Source organism: Mustela erminea, chromosome 4, assembly GCF_009829155.1.
Source record: "Mustela erminea isolate mMusErm1 chromosome 4, mMusErm1.Pri, whole genome shotgun sequence".
Classification (NCBI taxonomy): domain Eukaryota; kingdom Metazoa; phylum Chordata; class Mammalia; order Carnivora; family Mustelidae; genus Mustela; species Mustela erminea.
Window position 1 is genome coordinate 142273806 of NC_045617.1, and position 24539 is coordinate 142298344.

The 24539-nt window shown below is 40.6% G+C and overlaps 1 long non-coding RNA gene across 1 annotated transcript; it reads left to right on the plus strand.

Moving 5' to 3' along the window:
* Nucleotides 1–9948: 9948 nt before the first annotated feature.
* On the plus strand, nucleotides 9949–13754 carry LOC116589209. Its single transcript, XR_004285240.1, has 2 exons — nucleotides 9949–10007; nucleotides 13695–13754. It is a non-coding gene; the product is annotated as an uncharacterized LOC116589209 (long non-coding RNA).
* The last annotated feature ends 10785 nt before the right edge of the window (nucleotides 13755–24539 follow it).

Below are 24539 nucleotides of genomic sequence, written 5' to 3' on the forward strand. Positions count from 1 at the left end.
TTTATCCAGTCTCTAATTACTAAGTTTATGCTTTTATCCAGTCCCTAATTACTAAGTTTATTATACTTCTTTAAGGCATCTTCCCTCTCGGACCTTCCCCCACCAAGCTTTCCATGGCTCTTCTTTTGCCTGATTACTGGCTTCTCTAGATTGTGGACTTGAAGTGGACTTTGTACAATGCTATCTACTTTTCCGCGGTACCTTGAAATTTTAGACTTACTATTAAGCTCACATGTCTCTGCCTGCCCTTGCAATCATGTGCTAAGTATAGATGCTCAGCTTAGGCTAGCCCCATGCTATCCATCTGGATGACAACTAAAAACCAGTTATAATAGAGTATTGAGCCTAGATCCCCCTTGAGACATGATGCCCAGGATCAGAATGGGCCAATTACGCTGATTATCCCACTAATCCCCACCAATAGTATAAAGAGCCATGGTATTCAATGTAGCGTAAGGATAGGACTCTCGGGAACAAAGTGGAGGGTCCCGAATGTCTGGGAAGAGCAGCACCGTGATGGCCCACATCACGTTCCACGGGGTTGGCTTCAACCTTTGCAGCTAGACGCATAGCACATGTGGGATGAACTTGGCCTTGGACTCTAAGATCCAATCCGGTGCTAGAAAAGCATGGTCTTGGGACCCCATGGCAGGTGCTTACTGCTATTCTGAGTTCCTTAATGTCTGGGTGACCGCCTTCCACATGTTTGTAATTGTAGTTTGTTTGTTTGTTTGTTTCCCCCATGCTGTCCTTGCTAAACCACGCATGTCTTTAATGTAAAACACAGTATCAACTGTATCTTGTAGAGTTCCATTAAAGTTGCAGAATTCTGGAGACAGAAGCTACTGATCTATTCCTAGTCCATCGGTACCTTATTGGAAACTGTTGATTCATTAATCATTTACTGCCACTCTTTTCCAGTGTAATTCCTGGATGAGAAGAATGGACTTGGAACAGATAAAATTTTACTGCAGAAGAGAAATAAGTAATAAGAAATACATTTCTCTGAGTTTTCTTTTGGTGGAGAGGGTAAGGCAGAAGGTTACATGGGATGAAGTCCTGTGGGTGCATCTCTGGGATTCAGCTGTAGCATTGTCAGGGGATCAAGTGATCCCAAACAGATAAAGGTCAAGATAGAGACCCACCTCCCAACTCTTTAGAAGGAACTGACCTCCCCCTGACCCCACCATATTCTCTATATTTGCCAAATACCCAGCTCTTCCCAACCTTCTTCCTACGAGAAGACCTGTCAACCAAACCAACATAAGCATGAAGATGAATGTTACATTCATCTTAAAATGAACCCTGGAAACCTACAAAATGTTGCAGTTAGTTAGAGAAGCCTGTACAAAACTACTTTGATTTTCCAAGGCACACCAGGTGGAATGAAGGCACCTTTTTTTTCCCTCCCGTGAGCTTTTCCCCCTCCGAAGAGGCATACTGACAGGAAGACTGACAATGTCAGTCTAAACACACGGGTAATAAAACCACTTGAGGTACTTCATGGCTTAGTTAAGCAAAGCTTGTTGAAATAAATAAATTTTAACAAGCAAACCAGAAAGCAACGCGGTCCATGAGGTCTGTAAATAATTCAGTTCCTATTCTCTTGATCCCTCCCTCTCACTTCTCCCCCCTCCCACCCCACCCCCGCCAAGCCAGGGCCACCCCAGAGCTCATGGGAAGACAAGTTTTCCTCACTTGTCTGCCAGCCACATGGGTTTTCCCTGGCCGCACTGGTTAGGGGTCACTTCATGACTTCAGTGTCCCACAGACTCACTGTCCTGTCTGCCTGAAAGTCATACAGTGGCAAGAGTCCTCAGGCCTTTGTCTAAAACACTAGCTACCTAGGTAAGGGTCCTTTCAGGTAAAGCCTCTAGTCTGTGGTGGCTGATTTGAAAAATAAAAGGAGGGGTTTTATTTTATTTTAATTCTTTTCTTAACGTTCCAGCTGACAGGCTGCAGCAAGACTTTCTCATCCGCTAAGTGAAACGGATTTGAACAGAACATTTTTCTTCTTGGTTCCCACAAAACCACCCAACACAAACATGGTAGATAAAACTTTAAAATGCCAGGCTTCATCTCACAAGTATTACAGGCTAATCCTCTTCCATTATTAATTAAACTGTGGGGGCACAGATCAGAGGAACACTGTCCATTATCTTATAATAGGCAAGTCTGTGTTCCAGCTGATACGTATATTTTTCCTTCTAGAAAGCCAAACTTAAAGCCAACTTTGAAATTTGTTATTCTCTTTTTAGATGGTTTTTAAAGATGTCTATTTGGCCTTTATAAAGATTTAAGTGAGCATTTCAATGGAAGGATGTTTCTAACTCTTAAAAATTATAAATAACATTATGTACAAAAACAATACACCCTTACATGGTAACAGGGTTCTGTCATGTACAGAATCATTACCAGCCATAACACTCCAAAGCATATAATTAGGAACAGTCTTGTATTCTCACTGGTTGGAGTTTGGGCACCTTCACAGACTGACGATACTAGCTAAGTGCCCTCATACGGCTTATGAGGTCCTGGGAAGTATTCAAAAAATCCAAGACGATCTCCACTTAGGTGTCCTATATTCTAGATGGGCCAGTGTTCAGTGCCTTTGCATATAAGCAAGAGATGTCCTAACTCTTGAAAGCTTTACAAGATTTACTTAGTGGAAGTTCAAAAGTGCATGGACACTCGTATGAGAAGAGGCTCCCTGCAGGGACAAAGGAAAACCTGTCTTTCCTTCAGAAACAGGAAAAGGAAAAGCTTCTCCACGTGGGACTAATTCCCTGGAACTAGGTAATTATGTCTTCTCATTCTTGTGCTTCGAAAATACCTCAGGAGGCCTTCGGTTGTCAGACAGTTCTAGACATTGTTGACTCCCCGGTTTTTCAGCACCACTAACATCAGTGTATACATTTATGAGTCTCAGATGACACCAGATTCAGAAGCAGTCACAATCCTCTTTCTCACCATCTTAGAGATGGAGCCACATATTTGCATGACTTTCACTCCAGTGTCTTTTTGGCATCAAAGAGAAAAAGGGATAGGAGCTCAAGGGAGACTACAGAGAAACACCAACATGTCATGCCTATTTCCCTACTGAATTTCCTAAGGGGAACATCAAGCTGTAATGACATCTATTGAGACAGTTGAGGGAAACAGTACAGATATTTTTACCAGATAATCATGTCGCATAAATTTTAAATGCCCTGCTCCTGGACTGTGGTTGTGCTGGGGAATGTCCTTGTTGTCAGGCGGAGGCTGAAGTATTAATAGATAAAGTGTCACGATGAGTGCAAGTAATTTCAAATGGTTCAAGACTGAAATGGAAATTTAGTTGATAGATAGACGTCAAGCCAAATGTGAACAACCAGTGATTCTAGGTGAAGGTTAAGTCATATGGCTGCTCGTCATACTTTTCTTGAAAATTTCTCTGGAGGTGTGAATAGTTTTAAAATAAAAAGTTAGGGGAGTAGGGAGAGGGGGGTGGGGTTATGGACATTGGGGAGGGTATGTGCTATGGTGAGTCCTATAAAGTGTGTAAACCTGGCGATTCACAGACCTGTATCCCTGGGGCTAATAATACATCATATGTTAATAAAAAAATAAAAAATTATAATAAAAAAAGTTAGGGGAAGAACACTGACCTGGGATGCGGAGGAAGTATGAGGAATAGAAATGGAAAAATATTGGTCACGTGTTGGTGATTGATTCCAAGGGCAGAAAAGTTCATGGGAAGTTCCTCAGATGAGCCTTTCCACTTCTGTGTGTTTTAGAAGTCTCTATAGTAAGACCATTTTTTGTTTTTATTTTTGATAGAGCAGGAATATACCTTCTTCACCCATCTTTTAGTTTTCCTCCATGCTCTCTTTGGATGGAAGGCGCTTCCCACCTGAAAGAGACAGAAAACCAACCACACGTGCAGCCCCATTTTCGTGACAGGACTGTACACTCAAGAGTGAGGTCAGACGTTGACAGCAGCCAAAGGATTGACTTGGTAAGCCTGTCTTCATTCCCCTTGTTAACGTCTACAGAACGAATAGTATTTGGAAGGCACTGGCTTCGTTTGATGTTGGAAGGAGGGAAAACATGCGAGAACAGCACAGTTTTAAAAGTCTTCGTGGAAATATCCCAACTGTCCGAGTGGATGAATGGATCAAATGTGGTCGACCGGACAACAGAATAGTGTTCAGAAGGAAGGACTTTCTGACACACGTTACAACACGATCAACCCTGAAAACATGCGGGGTGAAATAGGCCAGTTACAAAAGGCCGAGTGTTGTGTGCCTCTTCTCATAGGAGATGCTCACCGCCATTCAAGGCACTGGGACAGACAGCAGAATGGTGGTAGCCAAGGTCTGGGGAGGAGGGGGAGCGGGGGAGTTAGTGTTTGGAAATGGAGCTTCAGCCTGGAAAGATGAAATGAGATCCTCAGACAGATGGTGGTGGACGGCTGCACTCAGCAATGAGATTGCACTTACTATCGCCTAACTGGGCGCTTACAAATGGTTGAAATGGCTAAAAACAGAATTTTGTGTGTGTGTTCTCAGAACAGGAAGGGAGGAAGGAAAGGAGGAGGAAATGAGGAAGGGTGGAGGGAAGATGAGCGAGCCTCTCTGTCCTTAAAGAGCTCTGAAGTGCTAAAGCCTCCTTCCTTCCAGACTCGCCGCCGTCCGGGGTAAAGATGTTGTGTTTCCCACGGCTGTGTCAATTTCAGCTGCTGGTAGGAATCCCCACAGTAACCCAGACCCAAGCCTGGGCGCCCGGAGGACAGGAGCTTCCAGACCCCAGAAGGCTGCCCCCGTGGGGAGACCCTACTCCGTGGCCCCAGGAAATCGTGGTTGGCCAGAAGTGAGTTGGGGTGAGGGGTGGGGGTGAAGTTTTCCTGGTAGCGCTCTTGTAATACCTTGTTAGTGCTTGTAATCAGCACGGCTAGGATGAAAGAAGTCGGGCTTCAGAACAGAAACATTGTGCTTTAAATTAAATCAGCTCCCCGCTGTGAGGCACTTACTCCCTTCCTCCCCGCGGCCGGGGACACAATTCAGAGGTTTCTCTGCGCCCTGAGCAGCAGGAGTGACCTTCAGTCTTTCCACTTAAAATCCATTCAAGATGATCACAGTGGCTTAAATGAGAGTCTCCGTCCCAGCCTCCCTGCCTCTCTTCCTCTTCCCAGCGGCCCGGCTGTCATACCTCTTTGTGTCTGCCTCTGTCTCTCTGCCTGTCCCTCTGTCTCTGTCTCTCCCTGTGTGCGTCTTTCTCTCTCTCTCACACACACTCCGACATTGATTTCTTTTGTGCATCTGTGTGTAAGAGTTGCTAAACCCATCTCCAAGTGCATCGCCCCTCTACCTGGCTCCGAGCTGAGATTTTTTTCACCTCCTGGCTCTCCTTTCTCCTCTCTGAAGAACAAGGAACCAGATGGCCATCCCCCAGTCTCCCAGCGTGAGTTTGACTGACAGGAGCCTTTGATAAACCTCAGAAGAATGAAGTCATCTCCAGGTCACTGCTGCTGCCTGGCCTTTAACACCCCACACAGACCACCATTATCTGCTGAATAGGAGACAAAGGAAATTAGCCCGGCTTTCCTATCATCCGCATTATTTCCAGGCTGATTTAAACAAGGAGGCAATGAGATGCCCTTCACTTGCCTCCAAAAGGTACAAATGTCAGCTGTTAAAAAATGCAAACAAGAGGCTTTCCTATGTTAATGGCTGGGCTTCTTTGTTAAGGCTGAGGAGGGGAAAGTACATTTTATTCTCTGGCTTTGAGGAAAGACTTAACAAGCTTCTAAACAACTTCCTTAACTACTCATACCTTAAACCAGCTGGTGGGGACACTTAAGCCTTTAGGTGTCAGAGGGAAAAGAAAGATGGAAAGGAAGCTTCATTCCCATCCTTAGTAGCAGATAATCACAGAAGCTGGAGAGCAGAGTGAAAGACGTTTCCCATTATTTTAACCCTGAGTTGAACAAGAAGAAAAGAGCTTCTCCCCTTTGCCCCAAATAATTTTTCCGCCAGAAACTAAATGTTTAAGTATCAGCAGAGCTAATAAATAAATAAATAAATAAATGATAAAATTTTTTTTGACAGAGACATAGTTTCCCTGTGCCCTTCTAGATATGACTTAGGAGGAGAATGTTACTGTTTGTCTCTTGCCATGTTGGGAAGGGCAGACGTATGCGCACGCCTGTGTGTGTGTGGGTGTGTAGTGTTATTTGTTACTCTGGGTGAGGACCCCAGGGTTAGCTGGAAAATGGAAAATTATGGCAGAAAGGTCCATTTCTGGGAAGGAATTTGTTTCACAATTCCACTGTTTCCAAATATTGGGGGTTGGAGTAAATTTTCTTTGGATGACAGTCTACACTTCTAGAAGGCAAGGCCATTGTCAACGTCTGGGCTATTCCACTTTATAACTATGGGTTCTACAAAACAGCCAGGGGATTTCAGTAAAAGAGCAGCTCTCAAAATATCATGATCATCTAGATAAATTAATGACTCAATCAATAGACACTTGTTAGGCATCTGAGCCAGATACCACATGAGGTCATTCAGGAGATACTAATTTGGAGACATAGTTCCCATCAGGGGTTCACAGTTAGGATGCAGGAGGGAGCCTGGACTTCATTCCTAAAAGATAGACAGGCTCTAGATAAGTAAACCAGGAGAGGAGGAAACGAAAGCCTGGGGAGGAAAGAGCCCTGTTGAGAGATTTCTTTGAAATGGGAAGCACTCTAATGAGCGAGGTGAGAAAAAGGTAATCAAATTTTTGGTTTCTGAATGAGGAACTCACACTTTCTTCCTGCCCTTGTTGGCTGCGGCTGCATACAATGCACTGCAGACTGGGCGGATTAACCAGGAGAAGTGTGTTTCTCACTGTAAGAGGCTGGAAGACCAAGTGCAGGGTGTTGACATCTTGCTGGCAGGTTTGGTTTCTCCTGAAGATTCTCTCTGACCGACAGGCTGTCCACTGCATGATGTATGTTCCCATGACCTTGCCTCAGTGTGAGACCACGTCTGTCTGTCTCTCTTCTTGTAAGAACGTCATGGATATTAGATCAGGACCCTATTCTTATGTCCTCATTTAGCCTTAATTACCTCCGTAAAGACCATTTCACAGTCACATTGAGGCTAAGGACTTCAATCATGAATTCTGAAGGGACATCATGGTCCCTAACACTTTCTTAGATAACGAAAAGGCAAACGAGCCATGGGAGAGGGGACCCACAGGATGAAAAGTTGCTTCAGAAGCAGAAGTGATGAGTGAAGAGAGAGACCAATTAAGAGACAAATCAGGAGGCTCTCAAATGGGCAATAGGTAAGCAACACGAGGCCCGAGTTTGATGTTGGCAGCAAGAAGAACTAGATGCAAAGTAAAAGCACGAAGGGAAAATGAGGAGGACTCAGTGGCTGACTAGAGATGGCATACAAAGGAAAAGAGGTCCTCACATCATTAGTTCTGGGCTCCATTTCCCTGGGGAAATGACTGAAATACAGAATGGGTATCTCAGAGATGCTGCTACTGCAGGACAGAGTAGGAAGATCCTAAGTTCTGTAGCCAGACATACTAGTTAAAAAACGAAACTTTGTCACCTTGTAGATAGGCAGCTATAGCAATTTACGTGACCTTCCTGGGGCTCAGTTTCCTCTAGTATCGAGTTGGGAGGATAGAACCAACCACAGTAAGTGGCTTATGTTTTATGGATGAAAGGATAGCACCTCCTTGAACTATCAAGGAGAATCCCAAAATCACTCCAACAGATTGCAGAAGAACCTTAAGGATAATGTATCATTGAAATTTCACCGACATTTTTTTAGGTTAAAGAGTATATAATAAATAAGACCTAGAGCAGTCATGTCAATGTAGGAGTCACACCAAACCAGGAGATAACCATGGAAGCTCTAATAGAGTAGTTTTCTCTGAGAAGAAAACAAGCCTGAGCTTCGGCTCACTCAGTGGAAATGCAGCAATGGAGCACCATGAAGCAGTTCTCTGCGCTGGAAGGTACTGGAAGGTCGGACATAATAGAAAGAAGTGAAAGGAATAAAACAGTCGGCTGAGGAGGAGGTGGGATTATCTCACACAGACCAATGGAAGGTTATTGTTTGGGGACTAATATTCTATCGTCCATCCCCACAGAAGATGGGACAAGAGGAAAAAATGGGCTTGAAGCATATCAGAAAAAAATATAAATTATCTCCGCGAAAGAAATCCTGACAATGTGGTGAAGCATATGCTATGGGCTGAATTGTTCCTCTCCCCTTCCCTAAAAAAAAAAAAAGTGTTGAAGTTGACCCTTCCCCCTCCATACCTCAGAATAGGACTGTATTCAGAGCTAGGGTCTTTTGAGAGGTGATTAAGTCAAATGAGGTCATTAGTCTGCATCCTAATCCAATTGGACCAGTGAACTTATAAAAAGAGGCAATTAGGACGTACAAGGAGACACCAAGAAGGCACATCCACAGAAAGAAAAGGCCATATGAAGACACAGCAAGGAGAGGGTCATCTACAACCCAAGGAGAGGCGATTCAGAGGAAACCAATCCTGGCTACACCATGATCTCAAACTTCTAGCCTTTTGAACTAGGAGGAAATAAATTTCTGTTGTTCAAACCACCAAGTCTGTGATATTTTCTTACAGCAGCTGATGGGGTTCAGGACATGCTACCTCCCCCAAAACCTGGTGCCTTGACATTTTAAATATTTAAGCTGAAGGAGTTTGAGAAAATAGCAAAAGCACGAAGATCACTCTGACCTTCCCTTCTTCACTGAAATGCCATAAAACCTTCATGTGAGAAGTCCGTCCCTGGAAGAAAGGAGCATCCTTATCTCTGAAGACAAAAGGACACTGAGCAGAATCAAAGTTTCCCCATATACTACATTTACTTCATACTCCTTAACCCATCTGACTTCACAACTGTCCACTCTTTTTCAAACCAACATAATACTGTTTATTCAAGTCTTCATTTCCTTATGAAGGCCCTAGGTCATGTAAAATTTACAGTAAATCTGTTGCATGTCTCCTGTGACTCTGTCCTTATCAGTTTAATTTTTAGACCCAGGCAGAGATCCTAAGAGAGTCAAGGAAATTTTTCCCCCGCTATAGTTTCTTTTAGTCAAATGTAAAATGCTCACTTGAAGACTCCTTGCTTAGTCCAAAAGCTGCAGTTAAGAGATCCTGGATCTCAGACAGCGCTGGCGCAAGGTAAGAGTTCTGACCATGTCAGTCTCTTGGATCTCTATGGGGGCTGGCTGAGTAAAGGTGTCTAGAGTCTTTTTCTTTCCATATTCAAATTGGCAGAAGAAAAACATTTGTCTAAAAATTAATTCTTTGCACTGTGACTCTGGATTGTCTAAAAATGAGTTCTTTGGATTGTGATTCTCAATTCCTTCCCTCCCAGAGACAGTTTACTGTTTTTCTGCTTGTATCTCCTTTGTTTTCCGTGGCTTAGCTTTGTACCCTTCAGGTCATACAAGTGCTGGTTTTGTGTGTGCATTTGGCCAGTTGTCAGACTGGAGATCCCAAAATATGTCCAGACAGAAGGTGGGCTGCACCCCCTTTGCAGTTAATACAGGATAGCTGTTACCAGTTGTCAAGAAAATTGTCTAAGTCTGTCTTTCATTTGGCTATCTTTGAGAATGGTTCTGGATCTTGGGAGGGTGATATCTTTTGCCCCTCCTTTAGGGATGCCTCTTGCATTCCTGGTTAAACGCTGCTTTTTGGTTTTAAGCTACTTGATAGATGCAAGTTTGGTTTAAATGCTTAATTTTTAAAAAAGACTTTTATGGTCAAAACTTGGCCAAACTGGAGGCTGATACTCCGAACTTGGTAAAAATTATTTTTTTTAAAAGCCCTTTTTCCTAAGCTAAATGGAACTATGTATTTAGAAGGAAAAAACATTCTGAAGCCTACAGAGAACAATTTAATAAACATTCCAAGGGCACATGATTCTGAATCTAGAACACCTTATTTGGAAAGCTGGTCTCTGATAGAAAGAAGCAAAGTTGAAGGTAATTAAGATAATGGACAGGTGGACCGGCCCCTTGATATCATTCAGGCAATGACCCAATACTTGAAGAATTAGAAACAACTGGCTTTGTCTTTTACAAAACCAGAAACTTGGCCCATGAAGCAATTCAGAGTCCACCTATCCATACCAGTCTCCAAACCTCCCTTATTCATCTCAGAATGCTTGCTGATATTGTAAAAGATAGAGTACTGGAAACAGAACTGTCTTGCACTTAAGACAAAGAAGGACATTTAAATATTAATAACACTAGATTTCAGATCTGACACATCAGGTACCTGACACATGGCTAAAATTTTAAAACAAAAGCAATAGGGCTTCCATTTGTATTGTCCAAATTAATTTATAAAATTCCCTGAAGAAGTTCTACTCAAACTGGCTTAGATATAAATGAGCACTCACACAAATTAAGTATTTCTAAAACTCTCAGTAAGACAGCAACTAACCCAAATGTTTTCTTAAGTTCACATGATCTAGGATAATCTTTGACAAATAGAGCTAGTTTTTAAATTGTTCATATAATAAAAACAGGCATGTCTTGAGAGTTGTCAGCCTCACATATAATGCAAACATACATTTTTTTTCTTCCTAGGCTTACTATTCAAACAAACCTATATTATCTCTGCTAGATGTTTAAGATTATAAAACTATAAACCCAACCTAAGAACAAAATGTACAATAAAAACGAATTGCTTGATGCATGTCAAGCATAGCAGTTAAAAAATAAAAGAGGGAAGAACCATATGTTTAACTTTTTCAGTTTTCTGCTTCAATGATATTTTGATACTTTGCTGCTTTGTCAATGAGAAAAATAAGAAGACAGCTAACTTTGTTTTGTCTCATGAAATTTTCATAAGTTATTCAAATATAGTTGTTAAAAACAAATAAATCAAGTGGATGTAAGTGGGATAAAAGTTTGTAAATGAACTTTTCAACAAAATTATGTTTTGTAATATCTATTTTTAAAATTTCAGAACTCTTTGATGACTTTAAACCTTAAAGCTATATTATACCAAGTTAGGCCAAAAGATTAAGATTCATTTGAATGTAGAGATTATTCCTAAATAAGATAAAACATTAAAATATTGATGACTGAATATAAGTTTATCTATCTCTGGCATCTTGGTTTTATATAGTGTAGAGAAGCTAGATATATTTGGGTCAGTTAATAAACATGATAAATTTTACAGTGAAAAAGACATATGACTCTGGAAATTATGAAGTGATGTATTAATAAATTAGCTCCAGGATGATATATGTCAGTTCAAAATTTCTTACATCCTACTTTTCACTGAAAAAGAAAGATTACTGATTAAAAGTTTGAATTACTGTACATAAATGAGACTAATAAGAATAATAAGGGTAAGAAAAACCCTATATGCAAGGAAAATAAGATGTGTTTTAGCAAGGTAAAGTAGAATGACTAGTTGTTCCAGAATGAGAAGAAGAAAAAGTATAGGACAAAAACCGAATGGATTTAAAAAAAAGAAAATTGTAAGCAGTTGCAAAAAAGGAGTTTTATATGTGGTTAAGCTACTAAGATTGAATAGTTTTGTTTATAAATTCTTTTCTTTTTTTTTTTAAATGGACCTAAATATCAAATTCCATTGGTGCAAAACTAGAATTTTGTTTCTCTCTCTGCTAAAACAAAAGGCTTTTCTTAGATTAAGAAATTACAAAAAACAAAAAACAAAAACAAAAAAACAAAAAAAACCCACAAAAGGTTTTTTTAACCTTTTAGGTAATTTCTCTGAGAAACCAAGATTTTGTGTCTTAAAATATTTTCCTATCTTTGTGTTGTCTTTATCAGGTCTTTGATTAGTTAAAAAAAAACAAAAAACCAACCAAACAAAAAAACAACAACAAAAAAAACCCCAACCTTCTCAACATTAAAGAGCAAAGGTGTTTTTTTCTTTTTTAACATTCATACAATACAGCCATATGTATTTATCTTTGAAGTATTTTATGCCACTTTGGCTAAATAGATAATTTTATAATGAGGTGTTATCCTATTTCATCAAGTCTGACCCTGGACATTATGTACGGTTTCTCCACATCAACATGAAATGGGGTCATTTGACCTCAAACTAACTTTCTCAGAGAATCTCTGGGAAATCTCCAAGGATTTCTTCTCTTACCACCTACAGGAGAGATGGGAACATTAATTAGGTTTATTTGGCATGTTAAATTACATGGGGAGCAACACCAGATAGGAAGTGAGTCTAAACCTTTGTAGGTTATAGGTGTATGGACATTCGAGAAATTACATGAAGTTCACAGACATTTGTCCGTACCCTCATTGCCCAATTACTACATGAAAATGTTGTATGTCACAGAAATAACTAAACTTCCTTATCAAATGAACTCTTATCAGATCTTTAACCGTGGCCCCTTTTTAAGCCCTTTGTCATTCACAGGCAGTTATTGACTTACTGGGTCTGTGAAAGCACTTGCAATAGCTACAGGTGACAGGGCTGCCCCCAGAATCACTGGCGTAACACTGAGATTATTCCACTAGACTGAACGAGAATTTCTAGAATTAAGAAGAAAGCTGATAAATTCATAGAACTGCTAATTCAAGATCAAGCAGAATAAGAATGAATTACAGGGAACTGAATGGACTTTTTATAACTTTTTATTTGAAACATTACTGGTTCTTTAGTGTTTTGTGTTCCAGGTTTAAGGAAACCTTTTCTCTTTTCTCGGAAGCCACCTGTAACTTACAGGAGTTTGGTTAAGTATGCCAAAGTTTGGTAAAGATAAAATCATTACTTTTTCTTCTTACCCGGTCCCTCCAGAATCAGAAACTCTTAATAAGTATTCTTACTGTCATGGCAATATATTTATTGGCATAAGTTCAATAACCTATTTTTGTAGATTTTGTGTCCTTATAATAGGATGCAATTGGAAACATTGCTTATCTTATCAGGGCTTTGACCAGAATGGTATATTTGAGAATGATGTGCATAGAATAAAATACCACCAGACACCTTTAGGCAACTAAGATTGACCTTATGGAAGCAGAAAAAAAACCCTTGAAAAAATCACCTGATACCCTTTTTTCAGGGTTTCTATCCTTACCAGTTGAGTAAGGAAATTCACCTCATGGCAGACCCAGGAACTGAATGATATTCAGGAGACAGGAAGAGAAGAATTCACCGAAATGCATAGGTATTACAGGCCTAGTCTGATAAAGTATACTTGGCTTGGCTTCCAAATCTCAAGAGGCTTTTAAAAGTCTACTCTGAAATTCTTTATGAAAAGTTCCAACAAGGCAGATCCCCTTCGCCCCCCTCCAAAAGAAGCCAACCATTCAATTATTATTTTGCCTGCACTTCCACAAGCAATCAGACCACGTTAAATGAGACTAGATTTATTTTGCAAACAAATTAGTCTTACTTTGATCATCTTTGATAGAAATGGAGGCGACTGTAGAGAAAATAATACGTATTTCAGTTGGAAAACCATAGCACAGTCTTTTGGGTATTAAACTGTAGCCCTGTTGCCTATTGTCTTTCAGCTTTTGTTACCTATCTCTACACTGGACTGAATCCTTAATTCTAATTTCCTCTGATATCTGGCTGTAACTCTTCAAATGAACATTTCCACTTTTTCTTCTACCCTTCTGGTTTAGAATCAGTAAAAGTTAAAACTGTGGGTTTTCCTTCAGCCCTGCAAGCTGAAGCTGTCCACCCTGATGATATCACTAGAGGCATTCAAACTGCAAACCCAAAAAAAATCTGTTGGATTACCACTGCCTGCCTTCACTCCAGAAGATGATTTGAGTCCAACATCTAGAAATCTTCTTGACTTACTGCTCCCTGGACTTAAAAACTGAGTTTCTAGTTTGTCCTAAACATGAAGCTTTGTTTTTCTTTTGTTTTCATGGAAATACGCAAGACTAGGAGACTAGTTTGATGGGTTATGAAAAAAAAATCTGCTCAGTTTTTGAACTGTGAAATTTGGGGAAAAGTTTCAGATGGCAGAGTGATGGGGTTCAGGACTTGCTACCCAAAATACGGCACCTCAGCGTATTAAATATTTTAAGTTGAAGGAGTTCTGAGAAAACAGCAGAAACAGAAAGGTTACTTTTATTACTTTCCTTCCGTTCTCCCCTGAAACAGGTCATAAAACCCCGAGTGAAAGGTTGCCCTTCCCATATCCAGAGGAAAAGAGCATCCTTATCTCTGAAGACAAAGGGATGCCAAGAATATCTGAACAAATAAGGTTTCCCCAGTTTATTAGGCATCCCTCATGTTCCTTAACCTCCCATAGTCCTCTGTGACATCACCTTTCATCAGACCTAGCACAAAAATACACAGCTCGGGCGCCTGGGTGGCTCAGTGGGTTAAGCCGCTGCCTTCGGCTCAGGTCATGATCTCAGGATCCTGGGATCGAGCCCCGCATTGGGCTCTCTGCTCAGCAGGGAGCCTGCTTCCCTCTCTCTCTCTCTCTGCCTGCCTCTCTGTCTACTTGTGATTTCTCTCTGTCAAATAAATACATACAATCTTTAAAAAAAAAAATACACAGCTCCTTCTCTGGGTCCTCTTTTCCTCAAGAAGATACGCTTGTCTCATAAAACTTATATTAAATAAATGTGTATCCTTTTCTTCTGCTAATCTGTCTTTGTCAGTTTAGTTTTTAGTCCCAGCCAGGGACCCTGGAGGGTAGAGGAAAACTTTTCCTCCCCTGCACAGCCTGAGTAATGCAGCACCCACTACTCAGCGCACACACACACATTACTCAGCACGTAATACAGCACACATACACGATTATATATATAATTTATGTTTGAATCCAGGTCTTAAGATGTGGTTGACCAGGGCAACAGATTACTTGTTTGGAGAATACATTCCCACTGGATTATAAAAAATAGCATATATTTCTGTGCAATACAGCATATACCATTATAGTATCTCTCTGCTTTGTAATTGTTAAGAACAGACTGAATAAAGTTTTCAGAGAGAGACTGTGAAATCCTTAATTAATATTTTTATTTCCTACATATTTCATTATTTACTACGTATCTCACCACTGTCAGTTCAGAAATCTTTCCTTGCCTCTAGTACTCAAAGCGAGTGTGGGATAATCTAAGGTATGCTCAGTACTACAGAAGCAAATGATCTCCCTTTGCTATGACTGGTTTTCTGAAATCACAGAACTGCAGAATGCAAAAGATCCCTAGAGAATACGCTTTAAATTTATTATGTAGCTTCACTGGATTGGTTCCAATAGTTCTGCGGTACATTTTGGGCCCCTAGGAATTCCACGCAATTTTAAAAAGTGGGGATTATTCCATTTCTTACACTAGGAACGTCAATTCTTTGTAATGAAGTACGTAAAACATAAGGAAAATTTATGGAAGGAAAGTATCTTGGGATTGTATGGAAATTTAAACACTGTCTAGCCAAATTCTTAACTCAAACCATGAACCCGTTTACACATGTCACCCACCTGATAATTAAACACCTCCTGTGATCAGAAACTCATCTTTAGGAGGTGGCCTTTATAACCACACCGAGCTCGAGTCTGTTTCTGTGTGCCTTTCACTGGCTGATAGCAGTTTATAGTGGTTATTATTTTAGTCTGCCCTGCCTGCCTCCCCATGCTACACCTCACCTTGCCCCTGACCCAGACACACTGAGGCAAAGTCCTTTCCTGGCTAACCTGACCGTAAAGAGCCTCCTTTTCTCTCTGGTTGCTAAGCTTGATAAATAGCAATTTGGAGCACCCTGCAGCAGTAGGAGGATATGAAGTCTGTTGCAGAAGTAAGGAGCAGAGAAGGGAGAGAAGGGAGAAAAACAGAAAGAAAACACCCTGGTTCTAGTTCCTTCCATGGGCAACTCTGCTTCTGCCTTTGCCACCATTTGGTTATGTGAGCCAAGAAGCCCCCCCCTTTTTTTTTCCTTTTTAAAGATTTTATTTATTTGAGAAAAAGAAAGCACAAGCAGGGAGAAGGGTAAGAGGAGAGGGAGAAGACTCCCCACTGAGCAGGGAGCCCAATGTGGGGCTCGATCCTAGGACCCTGAGATCATGACCTGAGCTGAGGGCAGATACTTAACTGAGTCACCCAGGCACTCCCCATAAGCCCTCTTATTTAAGATATTTTGAGTTACACTGCTGTCACATACAAATAGGGGACTGGTGAAGGAATAAGTCTAAGTCATCCTCACTGAAACATATAAGATGTTTGAAAGTCATCATTAGAGAGATCCTATTTTTATTGTCTAAATTGGGGCACATTTTAGGTACGAACTAGAACACAATTTGCATTTACACTGAAACAGTAGCCATAAACTTGGACTGTTCCAGAAAATTTATTGCTAGCCTTCTCATGCTTATTCTTTCCGGTCCACTCGTCCCTGATTCCTTCACCCTTTAGTGTAAGTCACAGTTCCTAATCCCCAGGCCATGCTGACTGGTTGTCTTTGAACACCTGGCAAGTGGCCAATGTCTCTCTTGGAATGTGGCAGCTAGAATTGAATCCACAGCCCAAGATGTGGTTGAGTGGGGCAGCAGACGACTTGGTCTGGAGAACATACTCCTGATCCCACTGATGCAACCTTAAATTAAAACTCCTTCTGGGGTGCCTGAGTGGCTCAGTGGGTTAAAGCCTCTGCCTTCGGCTCACGTCACGATCCCAGTGTCCTGGGATCAAGCCCCACATCAGGCTCTCTGTTGAACAGAGAGCCTGTTTCCTCCTCTCTCTCTCTCTGCCTGCTTCTCTGCCTACTGGTGATCTCTGTCTATCAAATAAATAAATAAAATCTTCAAAAACAAAACAAAACAAAACAAACTTCTTCTAACTCTGGTTCTTTCTCTTAAACAGCACATTAGATTGTGTCTGGCATGTCGCTGGGACTAAAAAGCCAATGAATAAATGAAGTCAACTCTACTCCAATTGACTTTTCAGGATTCGAATATGGGATTTTTTATTTGTCTGTGTGCAATCTCATCTTCTTCATTTCGATCAACTACTTTAGTTTATACTTCACAGTATCATTGTTTCTCCCAACTTCCGTTCTTCAGTAAAGGTAGTGAGCATGTCATCAGTGTGTAACCATTACTGATGTTGGTCTTAGCTAACACTTAGTGCTTCTTGTGTGCCGGTCCTCATTCTAAGCATTTTAGATATTTTAAACTCACTGAACATTCATAATAAAGCGATGAAATGGATATCATGATTATTCTCACTTAACAGATAAAGAAACTGAGGCACAAAATGGTTAAGTAAGTTGCCTAAGGTCACAGGGAGCTCGTAAGCAGAAGAGCCAGGATTCAAAACTAGACAATGTCCCTCCAGAATCTATACTCTTTTGTACGTTTCTGTTCTCATCAAGTGCACTGATAACTAAGAGCAGGAGCAAGTCAGGGCCAAGGATAGAAACCGTGACATGCCGCCAGAGTGTGAGTACACAGCAAGCACTCAATGTGTGGGCTTCGTTCCATCAATTCCTACTCTATCTAACTGTGTAACTGTGTAACAACCATCTAAAAAGAAAATGTCCATATCGGAGGAAGGAGCAAGATGGCGGAGAAGTGAGAGACCTAAATATCGTCAGGTCCCAGGAATTCAGCTAGGTCGTTATCAAACTGTTCTGAACACCTACAAACTCAACAGGAGATAGAAGAGAAGAACAGAAAAGTGACCACTTTCCAGAAGGTAGGATGTGCAGATTAGTGAATCCAAGGCGATATAGGGGAATAGAGGCTGCGGGGGGAGGGGCAGCTCCCAGCAAGCGGTGGAGACGCTCAGTACAAAAACGGGACTGTTAGAGTCTGCTCCACCGAGGGACATCGCTCCAGAGGCTAAGGGGGGTGGGGGGGTTTGGGTTTGTCAGGGGGTGGCCCTTGCAGGGACAGGGTGGTCTCAGGATCCGCAGGGTCACAGAAAGACCAGGGGCCTCTGCGTGAGGCAGAACCCCCAGGTATCAGAGTGGGGGAGTCCACGGCAGAGATGGAGCCGAGGAGTGAGCTGGCAGCTCCAGGGTCCCTTAAACTGCGATCCCAGACAACGTAGGGTCATTGCTCTTCAGGCAGGGACAGAACAAGCTGCAGATCCGGGGACGCGTACCTTCCTCCTCTGGGAGAAGCAGCGCAGCAGGAATCTGCTGGGTTTGGAGACTTCAAACAGGGCTGAGCGCCAGAGACGAAACGCTCGCTCACAGGCCGGTGAGCTCGGAGCTTGGCCAGAAACTCGAGAGAGGGGAGGCGCTGACGGCTTTTCTCCGAGGGCGCACTGAGGAGTGGGGCCCCAACCTCTCAGCTTCCCTGGGGCAGACTGGGTGCCGCCATCTTCATTCCCGCCCTCCAGAGCTCTACGGAAAGCGCTCAGGGAACAAAAGCTCCTGAACACTAACCTGAGATTACTTAGCCCGGACCCTGGCAAGGGCGGTGCAATTCTGCCTCAGGCAAAGACATTTGAGGATCATGGCAACAGGCCCCTCCACGCAGAAGATCAGCGAGAACACCTGGCCGAGACCAAGTTCACCAATCAATGAGAACTGTAGAACTTCAGAGCTACGGAATACAGCATATTCATGGCTGTATTCGTGGAATTCATGGCTTTTCCCCATGATTCCTTAGTCTTTTAAAATTAAATTTTTTAATTTTATTTTTTTCTTATTCTATTTTTAAAAATTTTCCCCTCTTCCCTACTTTAACGGTTTTTAACTATTTTGTCTTATCAATACCTTTTTAAAAATCTTTTAAAATTTTCATTGTCATAGTCATATTTTATCCCTTCATTATATTTAACCTTATTTTTTGATACATAGAGGGTTTTTTTCTTTAAAATTTGAGGATACAATTACTTCTAATAGATCAAAATATACCCTAAATCTAGCATATGGCTTTGTTCTAGTTCCAGCCTTATCACATTCTTTCTTTTTTTTTTTTTTTGTTTTCAACCAACTTCTTATCTTATCAATTCCTCTTTTAGAATCTTCTTAAATTTTCATCTTTGCAGTCATATTCCATCCTTTCATCATGTTTACCCTTATTTTTGCCTATATATGTTTTTGTTCTTTAAAATTTTGAGAGGTAGTTCCATCTAACAGACCAAAATACACCCCAAATCAAGTGTGTGGCTCTTTTCTATCACCAGTCTAATATTTCTTTCTCCTTTTTCCCCCCACATTCTTCTCCCCTGTGTTTCAGTTCTCTTCTGATTTGGTTAGTGTATATTTTTCTGGGGTTGTTGCTACCCTTTTAGTATTTTGTTCCCTCATTCATCTATTCTTATCTGGATACAATGACAAGGTGGAAAAACTCACCACAAAAAAAAAAAAAAAAAAAGAGCAAGAGGCAGTACCAATGGCTAGGGACCTAATCAATATGGACATTAGTAATACATCAGAACTAGAGTTCAGAATGATAATTATCAAGGTACTAGCTGGGCTCAAAAAAAGCATGGACAATGTTAGGGAATCCCTTCTGGAGAAATAAAATCCCTTTCTGGAGAAATAAAAGAACTAAAATCTAACCAAGTTGAAATTAAAAAAGCTATTAGTGAGGTGCAATAAAAAATGGAGGCTCTTACTGCTAGGATAAATGAGGCAGAAGAGAGAATTAGGGATATAGAAGACCAAATGATGGAGAATAAAGAAGTTGAGCAAAAGAGAGACAAACAACTACTGGACACAAGGGGAGAATTTGAGAGATAAGTGATACCATAAGACAAAACAATATTAGAATAATTGAAATCCCAGAAGAAGAAGAAGGACAGAGGGGGCAGAAGGTATACTGGAGCAAATCATAGCAAAGTATTTCCCAAATATGGTGAAGGAAACAAGCATCAAAATCCAGGAGGCACAGAGAACTACCCTCAAAATCAATAAAAATAGGTCCACACCCTGTCATCTAACAGTAAAACTTACAAGTCTCAGTGACAAAGAGAAAATTCTGAAAGTAGCTTAGGACAAGAGGTCTATAACATACAATGTAGAACTATTTGATTGATAGCAGACCTATCCACAGAGACCTGGCAGGGCAGAAAGGACTAGCATGATATATTCAGAGCACTAAACAAGAAAAATATGCAGCCAAGAATACTGTATCCAACTAGGCTGTCATTGAATATATAAGGAGAGATAAAAATTTCCAGGACAAACAAAAATTAAAAGAATTTGCAAACACCAAACCAGCCCTACAGGAAATATTGAAAGAGGTCCTCTAAGCAAAGAGAGAGCCTTAAATTAACAGACCAGAAAGGAACAGAGACAATATACAGTAACAGTCACCTTATAGGCAATACAATGAAACTAAATTAATATCTTTCAATAGTTACCCTAAAAGTAAATGGGCTAAATGCCCCAATCAAAAAACACAGGATATCAGAATGGATTAAAACAAAACAAAACAAACAAAAAAACCAACAACCAAAACAAGACCCGTTGATATGATGTCTAAAAGAAACTAATTTTAGACCCAAAGACAGCTCCAGATTTAAAGTGAGGGGGTGGAAAACAATTTACCATGTTAATGGACATCAAAAGAAAACTGGGGTGGCAATCCTTATATCAGATCTATTAGATTTTAAGCCAAAGACTATAATAAGAGATGAAGAAGGACACTATATCATACTTAAAGGTTCTGTCCAAGAAGAAGATCTAACACTTTTAAATATCTATGCCCCTAACATATGGTAGCTTCCAAGTATAAAAACCAATTAATATCAAAATCAAAGAAACACATTGACAATAATACAATAATAGTAGGGGACTTTAACATCCCCCTCACTGAAATGGACAGATCATCCAAGTAAAAGATCAACAAGGAAATAAAGGCTTTAAATAACACACTGGACCAGATGGACATCACAGATATGTTCAGAACATTCCATCCCAAAGCAACAGAACAAACATTCTTCTCTACTGTACATGGAACATTCTCCAGAATAGATCTCATCCTGGATCACAAATCAGGTCTCAACTGGTACCAAAACACTGGGATCATTCCCTGCATATTTTCAGACCGCAATGCTCTGAAGCTAGAACTCAATCACAAGAGGAAAGTTGGAAAGAACCCAAACACGTAGAGGCTAAAGAGCATCCTACTAAAGATCCTACTAAATGAATGGGTCAACCAGGAATTAAAGAAGAATTGAAAAAATTCGTGGAAATAAATGAAATTGAAAACACAACAGTTCAAAATTTGTGGGACACAGCAAAGGTGGTCCTGAGAGGAAAGTATATAGCGATACAAGACTTTCTCAAGAAACAAGAAAGGTCTCAAGTACACAACCTAACCCTACACCTAAAGAAGCTGGAGAAAGAACAGCAAAGAAAGCCTAAACCCAGCAGGAGAAGAGAAATAATAAAGATCAGAGCAGAAGTCAATGAAATAGAAACCAAAAGAACAGTAGTACAAACCAATGAAACTAGGAGCTGGTTCTTTGAAAGAATTAATAAGATTGATAAACCCCTGGCCAGACTCATCAAAAAGAAAACAGAAAGGACCCAAATGAATAAAATCATGAATGAAAGAGGAGAGATCACAACTAACACCAAAGAAATACAAACAAATGAGGCCAGCATTACCTTGATCTCAAAACCAAAGATCCCATCAAAAAAGAGAATTCCCGACCAATATCCTTGATGAACAAAACTCACACCAAAATACTAGCCAATAGGATCCAACAGTATATTAAAAGGATTATTCACCATGACCAAGTGGGATTTACTCCTGGGCTGCAAGGTTGGTTCAACATCTGCAAATCAATCAATGTGATACAATACTTAATTAAAAAAAAGAAAAAGAACCATATTATTCTCTAAATAGATGCTGAAAAAGCATTTAACAAAGTACAGCATCCTTTCATGACCAAAACTCTTCAAAGTATAAGGATAAAGGGTACATACCTCACTACCATCAAAGCCATCTATGAAAAACCCACAGTGAATATCATTCTCAGTGGGGAAAAACTGAGAGCTTTTCCCCTAAGGTCAGGAACATAGCAGGGATGTCCACTATCACCACTGCTATTCGACATGGTACTAGAAGTCCTAGCCTCGGCAATCAGACAACAAAAAGAAATAAAAGGCATCCGAATCGGCAAGGAAGAAGTCAAACTCTCACTCTTTGCAGATGATATGATACTTTATGTGGAAAAAAACAAAAGAATCCACTCCAAAACTGCTAGAACCCATACAAGAATTCAGTAAAGTGTCAGGATATAAAAATCAATGCTCAGAAATCAGTTGCATTTCTATACACCAACAGCAAGACAGAGGAAAGAGAAATTAAGGAATATCTTTACATTTGCAGTGTACACTACAAGTGTAGTGATCTGAAGTGCACCCGAAAGTTTATAGCAGCAATGTCCACAATAGCCAAACTATGGAAGGAACCTAGATGTCCATCAACAGATGAATTTTAAGAAGATGAGGTATATATACACAGTGGAATACCATGCAGCCATCAAGAAATAAAATCTTGCCATTTGCAACGACATGGATGGAACTAGAGGGTATTATGATAAGTGAAATAAGTCAATCAGAGAAAGAATTATCATATGATCTCTCTGATATGAGGAATTTGAGAGGCAGGGCAGGAGGTTGTGGGGGCTAGCAAGGTGAGATCGGAAGGGAGGCAAACCATAAGAGACTCTTAACCTCACGAAACAAACTGAGGGTTGTTGGGAGGTGGGGGGCAAGGGATGGGGTGGCTGTGTTATGGACACTGGGGAGGGTATGGGCTATGGTGAGTGCTGTGAAATGTGTAAACCTGATGATTCACAGACCTGTACCCCTGGAGCAAATAATACATTATATGTTAATAAAAAAAATTTTTAAAAAGAAAAAGCAAATATCAGTTGTCTTGCTGAAGCCCAGATCGACTGTTCTAGTATCCGTGTTTTAGGTACTTACAAAGCATCTTTTTCTTAATCCAATTTAGAATGTTCTCTTGGACCAATGTCAAGCTCAGTTATTGTTCTGCAGACTTCCTCTCTCCCTCCCTCCTTCCTTTTTCTTTGCTTCGTTCCTTGTTATTCTCACTCCCTTTCCTTCCCTCTCTCATTCTTATCCTGCACAACTTTCTCTTTTAAGAAGAACTGCATTTGGCCGACTCTTGTCTGCTGATCCCTGCTCTGCAATTTCTTAAAGATAACATTTTACCTGGAGGTCCTCTACCTAACCCAAGGTTCTAATTTCCTTGGCCAGAGATCTGAATCTACTTACAGATGCTGGACAATCTGTAGCTTTCTCTTGAGAAATTAGAGCTATTAGCAAAATCTGCAAACTTTTATAATTTTACAACTCTAATAATTAAATTTTTACATACTGCAAGTTCAACAGAGGCTTGACAGACCAATCAATGACCTGAACCAAGTTTGAAAATTTGTTTTCATGGGGCACCTGGGTGTCTCAGTTGGTTAAGTGTCTGCCTTCAGCCCAGGTCAAAATCCCAGAGTCCTGGGATCGAGTCTGCTTCTCCCTCTGATCCTTACCCCTCTCATGCTCTCTCCTACTCTCTCTCTTTCTCTCTCTCTTTCTCAAATAAATAAATAAGCAAATACAATCTTTTAAAAAAAGAAAAAGAAAACCTTTCTTCTTTTGGTAACATAATTTCACTTTGACAAATGTATGTGTCAAGTTGACCATGGCAAGAACAAATCAAACACAATGTAATGATACTGACCAACATCATGGGCACACGGACAATGTACAGTGATTACGAGGTTGACAGTTTCAAAGATAGCAAGATTATTATTTGAATAACTCCAAATTTAAATGTGAAAAGTGAGAAATGAATTGTAGAAAAATCTGAGAGTTACCTGATGCTATGGTCCTTCTAGATCCAAGTCTCTTAGAGGCAGAGAAAGGCAAAGCCAAATGGTGGAGTCTCCATGGAAATTAGTCTATACAAGCGCAGGGCTTTAAATTAATTTGGACAATCCTGAAAGAATCAGAGAAAGTCAAGATATAAATAAAAATGAAAAACTTCGCTCCTGACTAGCCTGGCTATCGAATGCCCAGCAGCCTGGCTCTAGCAAGGACAGAGCCAGTGACAAATATTGCCAGCCAAGAGATGAGTTTTTTCACCTCTCTGCAAGGCTGAATAGAAGGAATTTAATTTGCCTGCCTGGCTCTTATGCAATGCCAGGTAACCTTAGAATAAAGAGGGCTTTGAGAAAGAAAGCCAGACTTCCCAAACACATTGCTACAATCATATCCTCCTGTTGTCAGATGCCTGCAGACACAGCGACCAACATGTCCCAGACTGCTTCTTGCTATCACTCAGATCCATAAGGCTCCGACTCCCACAGAGAAGCATGGGAGATAGAAAGGCTCCAACTGCTCTCCCTGTGAAAACTCCCGAGTGAAATTCCATCAGACAGAAGCCAGCTCGCTGCCGAGTCAATTGAGGCTTTTATCAGTCAGATTTGTATATATTATAGAAAGAGCCAAAGAAGGGAGTTACTGTATACCACGTATATTTTTAGTTCCCTAGGATTCGTTGCTGTTGGACTTACTGTGAGGGGCAGGGAAGAAAAAAAAAATCAACTTTAGTC